The sequence below is a fragment of the Ammospiza nelsoni genome, chromosome 24 (genome assembly GCF_027579445.1).
Source record: "Ammospiza nelsoni isolate bAmmNel1 chromosome 24, bAmmNel1.pri, whole genome shotgun sequence".
Taxonomy (NCBI): Eukaryota; Metazoa; Chordata; class Aves; order Passeriformes; family Passerellidae; genus Ammospiza; species Ammospiza nelsoni.
The window spans coordinates 4,995,609-5,010,162 of NC_080656.1; positions in this window are offsets into that span (position 1 = coordinate 4,995,609).

Sequence of the window (14,554 nt, forward strand, 5' to 3'; positions counted from 1 at the left end):
CCGTTGTTCTACCAGGGAGGAGGGCAGGCCGTGGAGACAACCCAGACCAAAATTTAAGGGATTTTTAAATTTTGTGGCGTGGTGAGGAATAGGAAGCTGGAATGACCCCGACTCCACCTTGGGCTTTGACTCCTCATCCCGTTGTCTTTCCAGTTTAATGCATTTTGGTATAAACTGAGAGCAGAAGTGGCCCCAGAGATCAGAGCCCCTTTGGACTAAATCTCCACCGGGAAAATCCAGCCTGGGTGCTGCCAATATTTGGGGATTTGATTCCATTTTACCAGGGGTGGGGGCAGGCTGTGGAGAGACCCCAGACCAAAATTTAAGAGATTTTTTAATTTCATGGCACGGTGAGGAAGAGGAAGCTGGGATGATCCTGACCCCACCTTGGGCTTTGACTCCTCATCCTGTTGTCATTCCCTGTCCCACTGAGGTGCCCAGAAATCACAGAATTGTCCTAATATCTGTCCCTCCCTTTATTTAGGCACCTAAACCATGTCCAACCTTGTAATTCCATGCACATCCTCCAAATATTTTAGCACCTGGATGATACTGAAAGTCCCTTCCAACCCAACCCAACTTTAATTCTGTCATCTCACCCACCCTTGGGTTTTCATTTTCTCATCTACCTTTCAGTAACCCCATGCTGCCAGGTATTTATTTATGATAAATGCATTAAAATACTTTTATTTAGCTGGAAATGGACAATTGCAGCACTCTGGGTGTGGAGAAAGCTGAAGTTGGGTTCCCAGATGGGGCACCAGGGATGTCCTACAGGTGTTGCCTAAAGAGCAGAGTCCCTGTTGCATTGACTGCTTTAATGCTGACCTGGAATTGTTGGATTAATCACGGCCAGGAGCACCAGGAGCATGGAGAAAGTGTCTTTGCAGTGGGAGGAAACAAAAGCAATAATGACATTGCAATGCTGGGATTGCACCTGGGCAGCTGAATTCCCAGAAATGCACAGGACAAAGGGCTGGGCCCAAAACTGGGGCTTGGCCATGGCTTTGGGCAGGGAGAGATTTGATTCTCTTGGGATGTTTCACTTTGGGATGTTCAGGTGGAGATTTCTTGCTTTGAGCAGTCCAGGGAGAGATTTTACTCTCTTGGGATTTTTTACTTTGGGATTTTCAGGTGGAGATTTCTTGCTTTGGGCAGTCAAGGTGGTTTTTTTTTTGCTCTGGGCAGCTCAGGGAGAGATTTTACTCTTGTGATTTTTTACTTTGGGCAGTCAGAGTGGAGATTTTTGTGCTTTGGGCAGTTCAGGTGGGGATTTTTTATTGGGCAGCTCAGGGAGAGATTTTACTCCCTTGGGATTTTTTACTTTGGGTTTTTCAGGTGGGGATTTTTGATTTTTTACTTTGGGATGTCCAGGTAGGGATTTTTTGCTTTGGGCAGTTCAGGTGGGGATTTTTAGCTTTGAGCAGTTCACATGGGGATTTGTTGCTTTGGGCAGTTCAGATGGGAATTTTTTTGTTTTGGGATGTCCAGGTGGGTTTTTTTTTGTTTTTTTTTTTTTCCTTTGGGATGCCCAGTTGGGGATTTTTTTGCTCTGGGCATTCCAGGTAGGGATTTTTTGTCTGTCTGTCCAGAAGCAAGGAGGTCCCTGGCTCTGCTGGCAGGCCCCTCAGTTTTTGCAGACAGATGCTTCACCCCAAGCCCAGATGCTGCCAGCCCTGAGCAAGGCAAACAGAGAATCTTCTCTTCATCAACTTCATTTGCAGTGATCGCTCCCCAAACTCCTTTGAGAGAGAGGAGGAGAAGGAACCTGAGAAACCCTCCCAAAAGCTTGTCCAAACCTATTTTAACACCAAAAAAAAGAAAAAAACCCCAGAAAACAGCAGTGTGCAGGTCTGTGTGCTGCTGCAGCAGAGGGAGGCAGATGCAAGCAGGGCTGCCCAAGCCTTGTGGGGCTCTGTGAGCTCCAGGGCTGGAGTCGTGGCTGGAGGCAGCAGCACCCCTCAGTCCCAACGGGATATTTGGGCTTTATTGAGCCATGAGCACAAACTGAGCCTTGCAATGGTTGGAAGGGGAAAGGTAAATTGGGGAGTATCTTCCGCATGTAGTGGAATGATGAAAAAAGAATTTTTTTAAAGTTGATGGCAACAAGAGGCTATTTTCTTAAAAATATTAATGGAGAGGGAAGTGTAGGTTGTAGAGGCTTTATGTTTTCTGTGATCTTGTTGATCTTCTTTAGGTCGTGGAGTGATTTCTAGGAATTTGAAGTCTTTTTATGAATGGCAAAACACCTTCTAATTATGATAAAATAAATGATAACATTATATTATCTCAGCCTTCTCATGAAACTAAAATAAAAGATTTTAAAACACCTCTCATCACTCCATCTCTAGATCAGAAAAAAAATTCTATCCAAAAGCAGCGGGCAGGGGTTTGCTCAGAGCTGGAGATGTCCAGGCAGGGAGGAGCTGCAGGACCCTGTGGGACGGCAGGAACAGCCCCAAGCCCTGGAATTGCAGACCCCTCCCTGTGTGGGGCTGCTGAACTCACTGGAACCACTCAGGGCTGGTTTTCTGTGGGCCAGGATGGTGCTGTGGCTGTTCCTGGCAGGTCACTGAGGTGTGAGGGCTCCCCAGGCTGCAAAACCTGCTCCCCCAAAACGCTGTGGGATCCTGACACACCCACACTGTGTCTTTGCGTCCCTGCAGGCAGAGATGTGCTGGTAGACGTGCAATATAAATATTTTCCATTTGCCTTCCTATTCAAATTCCCTTCCAGCCTCTCCCCTCCCCATCCCAGATTTCATTTTTTCAGATTTCTTGAGCATCCAGCTCTCCTGTTTTATTGCAGAGGAATTGCCTGTGATCCAACATGATTTATTTATTTATTGTTCTTTGTCTGGGCACCTCAGCCTGTGCTGGAGCTGCAGTTATTTTGCAAGTCAGCTCACGGGCACTGCCCCATTTTGCTGTTGTTGCCCTGGAGTTCTCAGTTCCCATCCTGGGTACTTCCCTGTGTGGGCACATTCAGCTGCAGCACTCAGAAAGCTTTCTTCTTGCCTTCTTTCCCTTCTTTCTATTTTTTTTTAAATTTATTTTCAAGACGCTGCTGAAATTCAAAATTGCTGAAATCTGCTCGTAAAAGATGTCAAGAGGCAAAGCCAGGAATGATCCTTTAAGGGCACTCTGTGATATTTGGGGAAGTGAACCTTGAAAACCTCCCTTGTTTCCTGTTGTTCCATTCCTTGCTTTCTCTCATAAAGTTTTTTTTTTTTTTTCCCTTTTCTGAAGACTTCCAAAGTACACAACCTCCCTGTAAGTCTATTGCTCCCTGAAGAAGGTCTTTCTGTAGGTTTTGACCCAGGTCCATCTCCTGTCCCAGCTGCAGCTCCTTTTCCTTTGAGGCGAGGCCAAAGCTGCTGAAATTCATGTCAGGGCTGGAGGTTGAAGGATTATCCAGCCCAGAGGAAGGGCTGGGGCTGCTGGGGACATTTCACCTCCAGTTTCCTGTTCAGGACGGTACCAGGGGATCCTTCTGGAGCCAAGATTTGTCTCTCATCACTGCAGATCCTCTCTCGTCTCACTCCTTCCTTCCACGGTGGTGAAACCCTTAGTTCAAGCTCAGTTTTCAGATATTTAAGGCACAAAACCTACCTCTAAAGAGGAAAAATTTTGCAAATTATCCCCTTTAATCATGCCTGTGTTCTGGTGAGCTGCACTTTTCCCTTTTGCCTGTAGCTCCCTGCTTCTCCCAACAATCCCCCCAGCGCTGCAGGAAGGGAATTGAAATGGGAGGCAGCAAAGCCTCCAGAATTTTTTGCCATCGATCCAAAATATCTTCTGCCACTTCACCGACGCGAGGTCACCCTGATGTCATCCCAGGGCTGCTGTAGAAGGTTTTTTTGGGGGGTGTGTGTGTGTGTCCTGCCTGCCCTCACCCCCTCCCCAGCTCGTTTTGGTGGAGGCTCAGTGGCTGCGTGAGGCGGCTCCGTCCTCGGTGTGTGTTGTGATCTGGGAATTATTTGGTGGCTAATTACTGAGCTGCTCTGCAAAACGAGGCTGCACATCCTGCCCTGGGACACCCTCGACCAGCCTGCAAGGAAAACAGGCTCCTTTAAAGTGTTTCCTTAGAAAATGCTTGGTTAAGCAGCAGAAAACACCTGTCTGCAAGAGAGACCGTGCTGCTTTTAAACAACAGCAAAAAAACCTGTGTGATTCCTGCTCTGAGCAGGGCTTGGGATGACACCCAGCCTTGTCCAGTGTGGCTTCAACATCTCACCAGGAGGATGAAATGTTCTTTTCTGCGTGTTGTGATCTGGGAATTTGTGAATTGCTGCCTTTGCCCTGCAAAACAAGGTGCACATCCTGCCCTGGGACACCCTGGGCCAGGCTGCAAGAAAAACAGGCTCCTCTTTAGGGTGTTTCCCTAGAAAATGCAGAAAATACCTGTCTGCAAGAGAGACTTTTAAACAACAATAAAAACCCTGTTGTTTGTTTGAGAAACAAACCTGAGATTCCCGCTCTGAGCAGGGCTTGGGGTGACACCCAGCCTTGTCCAGCGTGGCTTCAGCATCCCCCAAAATCTCTCCAGGAGGATGAAATGTTCTTTTCTGTGTGTTGTGATCTGGGAGTTTGGTGGCTAATTACTGAATTGCTCTGCAAAACGAGGCTGCACATCCTCTGGTTTAAGCATCCTGCCCTGGGACACCCTGGGCCAGGCTGCAAGGAAAACAGGCTCCACTTTAGGGTGTCTCCCTAGAAAATGCAGAAAATACCTGTCTGCAAATCCAAAACACCAGCTCTGTCTGCAAGAGAGACTGTGCTGCTTTTAAACAACAAAAAACCCTGTGTGATTCCTGCTCTGAGCAGGGCTTGGGGTGACACCCAGCCTTGTCCAGCGTGGCTTCAACATCGCCCAAAACCTCACCAGGAGGATGAAATTTTCTTTTCTGCATGTTGTGATCTGGGAATTTGTGAATTGCTGCCTTTGCCCTGCAAAACAAGGTGCACATCCTGCCCTGGGACACCCCGGGCCAGGCTGCAAGAAAAACAGGCTCCACTTTAGGGTGTCTCCCTAGAAAATGCAGAAAATACCTGTCTGCAAGAGAGACTGTGCTGCTTTTAAACAACAAAAAACCCTGTGTGATTCCTGCTCTGAGCAGGGTTTGAGGTGACACCCAGCCTTGTCCAGCGTGGCTTCAAAATCCCCCAAAACCTCACCAGGAGGATGAAATTTTCTTTTCTCTTCCCTTTCTGGTCACGTTTTACCAGTGGAGTTACTCAGCGAATTAATAGGTATAGAAATGCAAAGCTCTTTTCTTATTACACGCCATCGATCTGATTGCAGTGTCATTAATTGAAAGACTCTGGAAATGTGATGGATGGTTCAGTTCAGGATTCCACATTCGTTTTGGCATAGCCCTGCAGGAGAAAAGCTGCATGAAGCTGATTGAAGGGCTCTTTTTGTCTGACATGAATTATTCTTTCATTGTCAAACCTTGTAACAGCATTCAGACATAGGGAGATTTACAATGTGAAATCCTAAATGGGGTCTATTCTTAAAATAAAATTAGAAAAAAAAAAAAAAAAGAAGAGAGAGAAAGAGAGAGAGCTTTATCTTGCAACGTTGAAAATAGCTATGTTTAAAAAAAAAAAAAAAGACAACCCCACAACTATTCCTCCAAATTAAATATCTTCTGCAAAACCCAAGGGGCTGATGTTTCTCACTTAATTTTAAATTATTCTGATGGTGAGGCCTTAAATGAATAAAACAATTGCTTTAATCACATAACGGTTGTCAACATTTTTATTACATCCAAATATATTTGTTTGTCTGGGAGGGTTTGTTTGCTCTCCCCACTGCTGTCATTCCCCCAGCTGAACGATTTGTCCGACTCGCTGGGAATCCTGCTCGTCCTGGAAAATCACACCAGGCTTTCCTTCCTCTTTGGGGAAAACCTAGGTGGACCCTGCCGAAATGTTTATTTAAGGAAATCGTTCTGCATTTTAGAAAACATTAAAAAAAAAAATAAATAAAACAAACCCAAAACACCAGCTCTGTGTGCAAAGATTTCAGCTTTTCCCAGCTGCTGGCTGCAGGCAGATCTTATTGAATGAGCTTTGGGTTTATTTAATTTTTATTATTTTGCTGCTCCGTGGTTAAATTCTGCGGGTTCTTTTGTCTGTATCAAAATTCCTGCCAGGCTCTGGTGCTTGGGAGATGCAACCACTCCAAAAAGCAGCGGGAGAGGAGCAGCCCCGCTCCTCTTTACACCCCCAGATCGCCGTGCAAAGTTGATGAAGAGTTTGGAATGCCAAGCAGCCACCCAACTCGTGGGCTCATTTGAGAATAAAACACTGAAATAACATTATCCGAGATGGGAATCAATGTCATGCCTGTTACAAGTGCTGGAGCTGGGAGAATAGCGAGATTACACAGAGCAGGCAGATTAGATGAAGAAGAGTATTCGATTACATTCCATCTGATTAGTGCTGTCTATTCATCTGCGTGGGGCTTTTTTTGTTCTTCAAGAAAGCTGCCTTATTTTTATGGGAATGGGCTGTGTTGAGAACGCTGAAAGCTGGAAGAATTGGATGTAAAATCGTGGTGGGAACAGGCGGCTCTCTGCCTTAACCATCCTCCTCCCTCAGCTCCTTTCCCATCCCCGGACCTGCGTGCCTAAATGCTTTAGCAGGCAGATCAGCACAGAAATGACCATTTTTTACCGTTATTTAACCACTTTTCACCCCCAGGAAGGCATCAAGCGATCACTCTCTGCCTGACCCCTGAAACAAATGCCCTTTCCCACCTGAGCTGGACATTTGCAGGCAGCCAGCCCGGCCCCATGACCGAGATGAGCAATTCCCATTGAAGTGGGCAAAGAGCCTTTTTATCCCGAGCCTGAGGAATAAACGGCACTGATGGGAAATGTTGTCCTCATCCCCCGCCCCCTCCCCCTGCCTATCTGCATGGAATACCCTCCCCAACGTGGATTTTTTAAGGTCTCATTGTTCGGCGAGAGGGTTGAGATCATTTTTGTAGGGTTTTTTTTTTTATATATATTTTTTTTTTGGGGGGGAGGGTTTTCCCTGGTCCCGGCCACTGCAGGTGCTGCTCCTCACACTGGGAATCTCCAGCAGTTCTGCAATTCCCAAGTTCGGGGATGGAGCTGGGCCGGAGCGCAGCACCCACTGAGCAGCGGGGTTTTCCCAGCCCCTTCTTGCTTTATTTTCAGGCTCTGGGATGCTCCCAGCCAGGGCTCCTCAGGCTGTTCCTGCAGCTCTCCTTTAATTTTGAGCACCTCCAGTGCCGTTAGCAGCTCCAACCTTCCAGCCACAGGCTGTTCCTAAAAGGTGAGGGAGCTGCGGAGGGATTGCTTTCAATAGTTATTTGAAATTAGGATGATTTCATTTCATTTTTTTTTTTTTTCCTTTATGCTGTGTCAAGCCAAATAAACTCAGTTCCTCCGAGCCCAAAAAGCAGCGAGGATATTTTGCCTTTGGTGTCACAAATTATCCTCCCATGGAAGCTGAGATCAGGAGAAAGGGACACAACGAGAGAGTTTGTGCAGCCTTGCAGGACTCTGAGCGCATTCTACAGAAAGGGGGGGAAAAAATGTTTATTCTCAGCCCCAAACTCTGTGAAACCGCTTCATTTTCGGAGTTCCCCGCGCTCCGAAATGCGGGCTGGATAATTTCTGCAAATTCAATTAGAGTTTGGAGCCCGTGGCCGCTCTGATCAGATCTGTGTAAATAACATTGTCCCCAGCCTGTGCTGTCACCTCTGAAATGCTCTCTGGATCGCAGCCTAGCTCTGTCTTTTCTTGTGGTGGAGTCAGGGTGGTGCTGGATTTCGGAGCTTTTTGCATTTTATTGCTCTTAATTTATTTTTTTTTTTAATTTAATCTTTTTTAGTTTTTTTTTTTATTATTTTCGTTTCTTTTTTTTTAGTCTGTTTTGATTCTGACCGTTTTTAAAGGTGAGGCTCATTTTTTTGTGAGGTTAAGAAGAAGGAGAGAGTGAAAGGTACCGTATCTTTCTTCTTAATTGTTTGGCTTAAGTCTGAAACACCTGAAAAAACACCCTTAAAATGATCTTAGAAGTAACAGTCGCTTAATTAATAAAAAAAAATAGTAACAGATTTAGCTTACCCTCTTTATGGACTTAACTTCTGGAAATTAGGCATCCACTCTGTCTCCTCTGCAATAATCTGTTTCTTATCTACCAGATATGAAACGACCAAATACATCTTACATCCTTTAACCCAGCAACAGTTATTCCAAAAAAGAAAAACTAAAATAAAAATCGAAGCGCTGCTACAGCTCAGAGCATCTTTTTACTTTAAACCCTTCAAAGTCGCCCGTTTGTTCCCATCCCAGCTCAGCTTAATTCCCTTTTATTGTGTCGTTGGGCTGCAAATATACAGTGCCATGCCTAATTGTGCTGCAATCCCACATTAATAACCTGCAACTTTGCATCCCAAGCAGCGAGGAGCACGGAAAAAAAGGCAGAAACAGATGCAATTATTTGTTGCTGGCTAAGTTACTGTACGTGACCCAGGTGCTGGAGGACTATTTGCATGTGTTTCTCACCTTTGTTCACCCAGACACATGGGGATCTCGAGCTATTGCTGACTAATTGATAGTTGTAGTAACTGCTATAGGCTCCTTAGATTAGAAATGCATGCAGACGTGTGTCTTGATTCAAACATTAAGGAACACACACACTCTCACTTACTTCCACGGGCAGAAAGTCTTCATACTATTAGAGGTGTGTGATGGAGATAGCAGGACATAAAACAGAAGAGAGAGAGACACAGGGAGAGAGAGAGAGACAGAGACAGAGAGATGGCATGCAGCATATATACCCCTACAAATAGTTCTAAAATGCGTTTGCAAATGCAGAAGTCTTCAGAACCATCCAACAGTTCAGCACAACCCTTTTTATCTCTTCTCCGCGGGACGTCTCCATCCAGATTACTCGAAAAAAGCGGAAAAGGTGAGAGCTCTGCCATCTTAGCTCTGAATTCATCTGATTTCCTTTTTTTTTTTTTTTTTTTCTCTCTCTCTCTCTCTCTCTCTATATCTCCCCCCCCCTCCTTCTCTCCCTTGTATTCCTTATGCCATTGTCCATTCTTATGATGGCAGCCGCCCTTGCTCTTGAATGCGAGTGTCACAGCGGGAGCAAAAAGGGTTCAGGGCTGCATTGTCAAAGCCATGGTTGCCTATTGTTTCTTAGCCTTTCACTGCTCTGCTTTTCCGAGCCTCTTTCCCTATCAGTGGCCCCTGTCAAGGGGAGGAGTAGGGAGAAAATTGCAAGAGTTAGTCGTCCTTTTTATTGCACACTGTTATGATAAACAGCCCCAGCAATACATCCCACAAAATTAGGAATTATAACGACGGGACGGGGGGAAAAAAAAAGGAAATTTCTTTGTAGGTTTGCGTTTGGCGCTGCCCTTATGTCAAAAGCTTGGTTTTCTTAGGAAAGACTTTTGTATTGGTGGTTTTTATTTTTTTTTTTTTTTTTTTTTTTTTTTTGCCCAGCAAAAAATAGAGGCAGCTGCAAAGTGAACAGTGAGCTATTTAGCCACAAGGTAAAAATTTCCTGTTGCTATTTGGATACTGATGCTTTTCAATTTTAAAGGTGTGTGTGGGGGGAGAAAGCATGACTGAAAGCATTTCTCTAGCTGTCCATCCATCCATCCATCCATCCATCCATCCATCCATCCATCAATCCATCTCTATTTTATGTTTTAAAGCAATTGAAAACGGGTTTTAAAAAGGCCAGGGAGGCTGTTGGCAAGTTGGTTTTATTTGGGGGAAAAATAATAATAATAATAATAATAATAATAATAATAATAATAATAATAATAATAATAATAAAATCTCTCAGTGCAGAATGAGGTTTGTGTTTCAGCTGATTGAATCTTGTGCTGGGAGATGAAGGGGGATGAGTGTCCTGCTCGTGCTTTGTCAGGGCATTCAGAGTAAAATCTTGTCACAATTTCTTCCTTTGGTGGAGAGGGGAAAAAAATTAATACAGGCAGGAGTTTGGTTGGCATTTCAGCATGTGTTTGATTGTCTTGTGTGCACAGGCCAGCTCTGCCCGTGCTCCAAACTTCAGGGAGGTTACAAAGTCGTGGCCTCAAAAGTTTTTTTTGTTTTACTGCGTTTGAGGTGAAATTGCTGAGAGGAGAAAATTATTTCTACAAAGGGGCTGCCCAAAAGAGTGCAAACATATTTATGTGCTCAAGCTGTAAATATTTTATTTGTTTCACTTTAAATTTTATTTTTACTTAAGTTAAAAAAGAATCTGACAAAGTGAAAGAGAAGCAAATGCAATTTGTGCTTTTTTCTGTAAATTTTAGCATCATCCTTTCAATCCTTAAATTTTTCCTCACTGCCCTCAGTGTACAGGATATTTAACAGTCTGGGGGTTTAATTTTTGCAAGCCTATTATTATTTTCTTTTGGCTGAGCTGTTACATGATCAGGAATTATTAAAAGCAAACTGCAGACCGTTCAGATATGTGCTGCTCGAGGCTGAATATCTGAGCCATTGCAAACATCTCGTGCTATTTTATCATGTCTAACAATACCAGGCACAGATGTAAATATGGTTTAAGTCTTAGAGAAGCTCGCAGATAAATTCTCCTCAAAGTGCTCGGGCTTGGTTTTGGTTCTGGTGCAGAATATCGACTTGGCCGAGCCTCCCAAACGAGAGGTTTTGGTGGGAATTTAGAAAAATGGCCAAAACATTTCACCTGGGTTCCCTCTTAACTCTCAGGATGCCGAAATAGAAGTGATTTGAGGAGCAAATTCTCCCAGACAACTCGCTTTGCCTTTTCTCCCCCGTGCTGGTGCTCTCTACACTCATTTATTGCCCTGCACCACCAAGTTCTAGGTCAAGTATGCGCCTGTTTGGAATATCTTTACGTTTGAAACTTCTTTTTTTTTCATGAAGAAATGATGAAAGAACTCTGGCCTTGTTTTAAATCAAGCTCTGAATGCAGCTGAGGCCACCCTGGGAGCACAATGTTTAATTTCCATTCGACATCTGCCTTATATTTCCCATTGCAGCCCAGGCTCTGCGTGGAAGGAGCACTTAGCGCTGATAAAAAGTTTGGCATCTCTTTTGTCAGAGGTTGTAATTTCTGTTCTCTCAATCTGGACTGTCATTTTGTAAAAAAAATCTTTTGTCACCGGAGCTGAATGGAAAACCTGGAATGTGCAGGAGATTAAAGAAATGGGGGAAGAGGATTCAAGCGTGCACAGCGATCCCGGGCGCTCCCCTCTCCAAGACAGATGGTGCCTAATCCTGATTTTTCCTTATTCCAGTGGCAATTCCGAGCTGTCCCTCTGAATCCACAACTGAATGCTGATGAATCAGGATCAGGCCTGGCTCATTTCTTTGCTTTTGGAGGCTGTGGGTTGATCTGGCAGGGATTTCTGCAGGCACAGCTCTGCCCTGGCACTCCTGCTGAGAGGTGCCCACTGAGTGACTCCAGCACTGCCCCGAGCCCCACTCTTCCTCCTCCTCCTCCTCCTCTTCCTCCCTGACCTTCCAAATCCCGGAATAAATGTCTGATATGAGGGGTTTTCTTTAGGTAGGTCTGGGTAGGGAAATCTCAGAGAAATTGGTGGGGTTTTCTTTAGGTAGGTCTGGGTAGGGAAATCTCAGAGAATTTGATGTGTCTGGGCACTCCAGCGTGGCTGAGATGTCAGGTTTCCAGGGGATAAAAAGAAGTTTTTTCAGAGCAAAGGCAAAAATATTTAGCCCCACATATGAATTTTAAAAAGGGCGATTCGGGGGCAGAGGTGTTCCAGTCTGATCTGTTTCAGGGGGAGAAGGGAAAACTTCACTCTGTGTTTAATGGTTTAAATTTGTTTTGTCTCCTTATTAATCCAAACAACTTGTGCTCACTTTGCTTTTATATAAGAATATAAAAATGCTTTTTCTGCCCCAGATTCTGTTCTGTAATCTGAAGTGCTTTGTGTGCTGCCAGCTCAAGTTCCAGGCACCTCTTTCACTCTTTCTTGTGGGATTTCAATGAGCAACACTTACAGCTCTGTTCTACAAACAAATAAATACACCTAATTTTTTTATTATTTTTTTTTCCCCTCTCATAGGAGTAACTTCAGTGGGAATTGCTCATGAAAAAGAGAAAGGATCACCTGGATTCTTCTGGAGCTGGGAGTCAGGGCCAGAAATCTGCAGGAAGGACCTACCCAAGGAACAAGAGGAGGATTTCACTTCTCCAGAGCTCCATCCCACCTGGAGCTCCAGGCAAGTACCATTCCCCTGCTTGGAGCTTCACTGGTGTTATGAGTTCTCACACGCAGAAATTGTCTCAGTAATGTTGGATTGCATTAAAATGTGATGAGAATTCGGTGCATTAATCAGGGATCTTGTCCCCTCCATGGCCAGAATGCCATTGCACACTCTTGTGGAGGTTTTTAGAGTCCAAAATGCAGCAAGAATCAGCCCAGAGAGTTGTCAGGAAAAGCTGAACTTGGGTTATGAGCCTTTGGCCAACCCCAAATCCATTTTTTGTTACCCCTTAAAATCACGGATTAGGCAGCCCTCTGCCTTTTCAGGATTTTGGGGGCTACAAACCCCCAGAACTGAGCCCCTGCTTTAAACAGAAGCACCACTTTTATTGACAGGAATGCATTTCCTGAGCCAGGATGGAAATTGTGGAAATTGTGGAAATTCAGGGTGAAATTTTGTGTCCAGGGGGGCTCTGCATGCCATGGGCAGCACCTCCCCAGGGGATTCCCACTGCTTTCCTTCTTCCTGCTCATGGAATTCATCCCTTGATGGGAGCAAAGCTTGGCAGAAAAGAGATTCTTTAAAAGTGGAAGAGTCTGAAAAAAGGCATGAAAGAACTTCTTTTCCACTGGGAAAAGCCTGCTTGGCACAAAACATGTGCCAGAGTTTAACCAAACCAGGCTCTGGGAGAGCACAGCAGAAAACTTTCATGTGACAGTGTTGGCAAGAAAGAGAAATAAGGATTTTTTAATGGGTCAGTTGCTCTGTTTTGGTGTTGTGACAGAAGTGACTCATGTGCTCAAATCACCTTGTGGGAAAGAGAAATAATGTTCTGAAATGTTCCTTTCAGAACATTATTTCTCTTTGCGACAAGGTGTTTTGGGTGGAAAGATGATTTGTGGTACAACTTCAGTCGTATTTATACACCTGCAATCTGCTCCATTGCTTTCATCAGGCTGTGCATGGAATTCCCACTTTCATTGACAGGAATTGTGGAAATTCAGGGTGGAAATTCCTGAAAATTGTGGGCATTGTTTTCTTTCTTTACATTTGCTTTGACTATGAAGGACTCAACCTGGGTGTGAGTTATAGGTTCAAAACGGAATTTCACAGATTGTGTTTCCTCCTGTTCTTTGGGTTTTCCATCATTTTTTCGTCCATGGTTTGAGAATGGACACTCGTGTGGCGTCACCTTTAAGGGTCTGGTTACTTTTTCAGTTGCTGCTGGACTTGGAGGCATTTGGAGAGTTTGAGATGGGATTTTGGGAAGGAATTCATGGCTGGAATTCCTTCCCGAAGGAATCTGTGGCTGCCCTGGATCACTGGAAGTGCCCAAGGCAGGGTTGGATGGAGCTTGGGACAACCTGGGACAGGGGAAGGTGTCCCTGCCCATGGGATGGGCTTTAGGGTCCTCTCAACCCAAACCATTCCATGATTGCTGTGAATTGAACAGTCCCGTCCAGGCCTTTATCAAAGCCAAAGAACATTTCTCCATTGTAAAAGTGTATTAGAATTTATTTAGAATTTATTTCTATTCTAAATATGAATAGAATATTTTCTTCTTCTTCTTCTTATATTCTAAGATTCCCTTAGAATCGTAGAAGATAAGAAGAACAAGAAAGGTACAACCTTTTTATTACTGTTTTTAATTTTTATCTTGCACCTGTAGAAGCTGTGAGCAAAGAAAAAAGATTTGTGTTTAGCAGTGGCTTCAGCCTCAGATAAAATCTAAGCCCTTAATTTAAAACAAAAGCTGATGAGGAGTTTTTCACTAAGACATTTTCCTATTGAAAACTGTAATAGCTCAGTGAGTTAAACCCTGGGAGAGGTTTTATTTTTTAATTTCTCCTTGCAAAGAAATGGAGAAGGAGTTCAGTTTGGCTGAAGTTTTTCGAATTGCTGGGAGAAGCACAAATACTTTTGTGGAAGAAGCACAAATACTTTTGTGTCATCCCACGGGATTTGAGATGATCCCAGAGCTTTGTGAACTTTCCAGGGGTGACTCAACATCTGGAGGTGCAAAAGGGGAAAATGGGATGGGGATACACAGAATGGAAGGAGGTAAATAATGAGGTGTATAGTTGAGTTCAGTAATTAAAATAATGATAAATAAAAGTAGCGAGAGTTTAGTGTTCAAAGCCAGTGTTGGATGGGTGTTATTTAATTTATTAAGTGACATTTATTAAATTGAAACTTTAATAAATTATATTTGGGGACTTTCTGGGCCATCTGGTTTGGGGACAGTGTTGGGAGCAGCTCAGACCAGGGGCTGGGTGACAAACCCTCCTTGTCCTGAGGTTTAAATCCAACTTGTTGTGGCTGCAGATG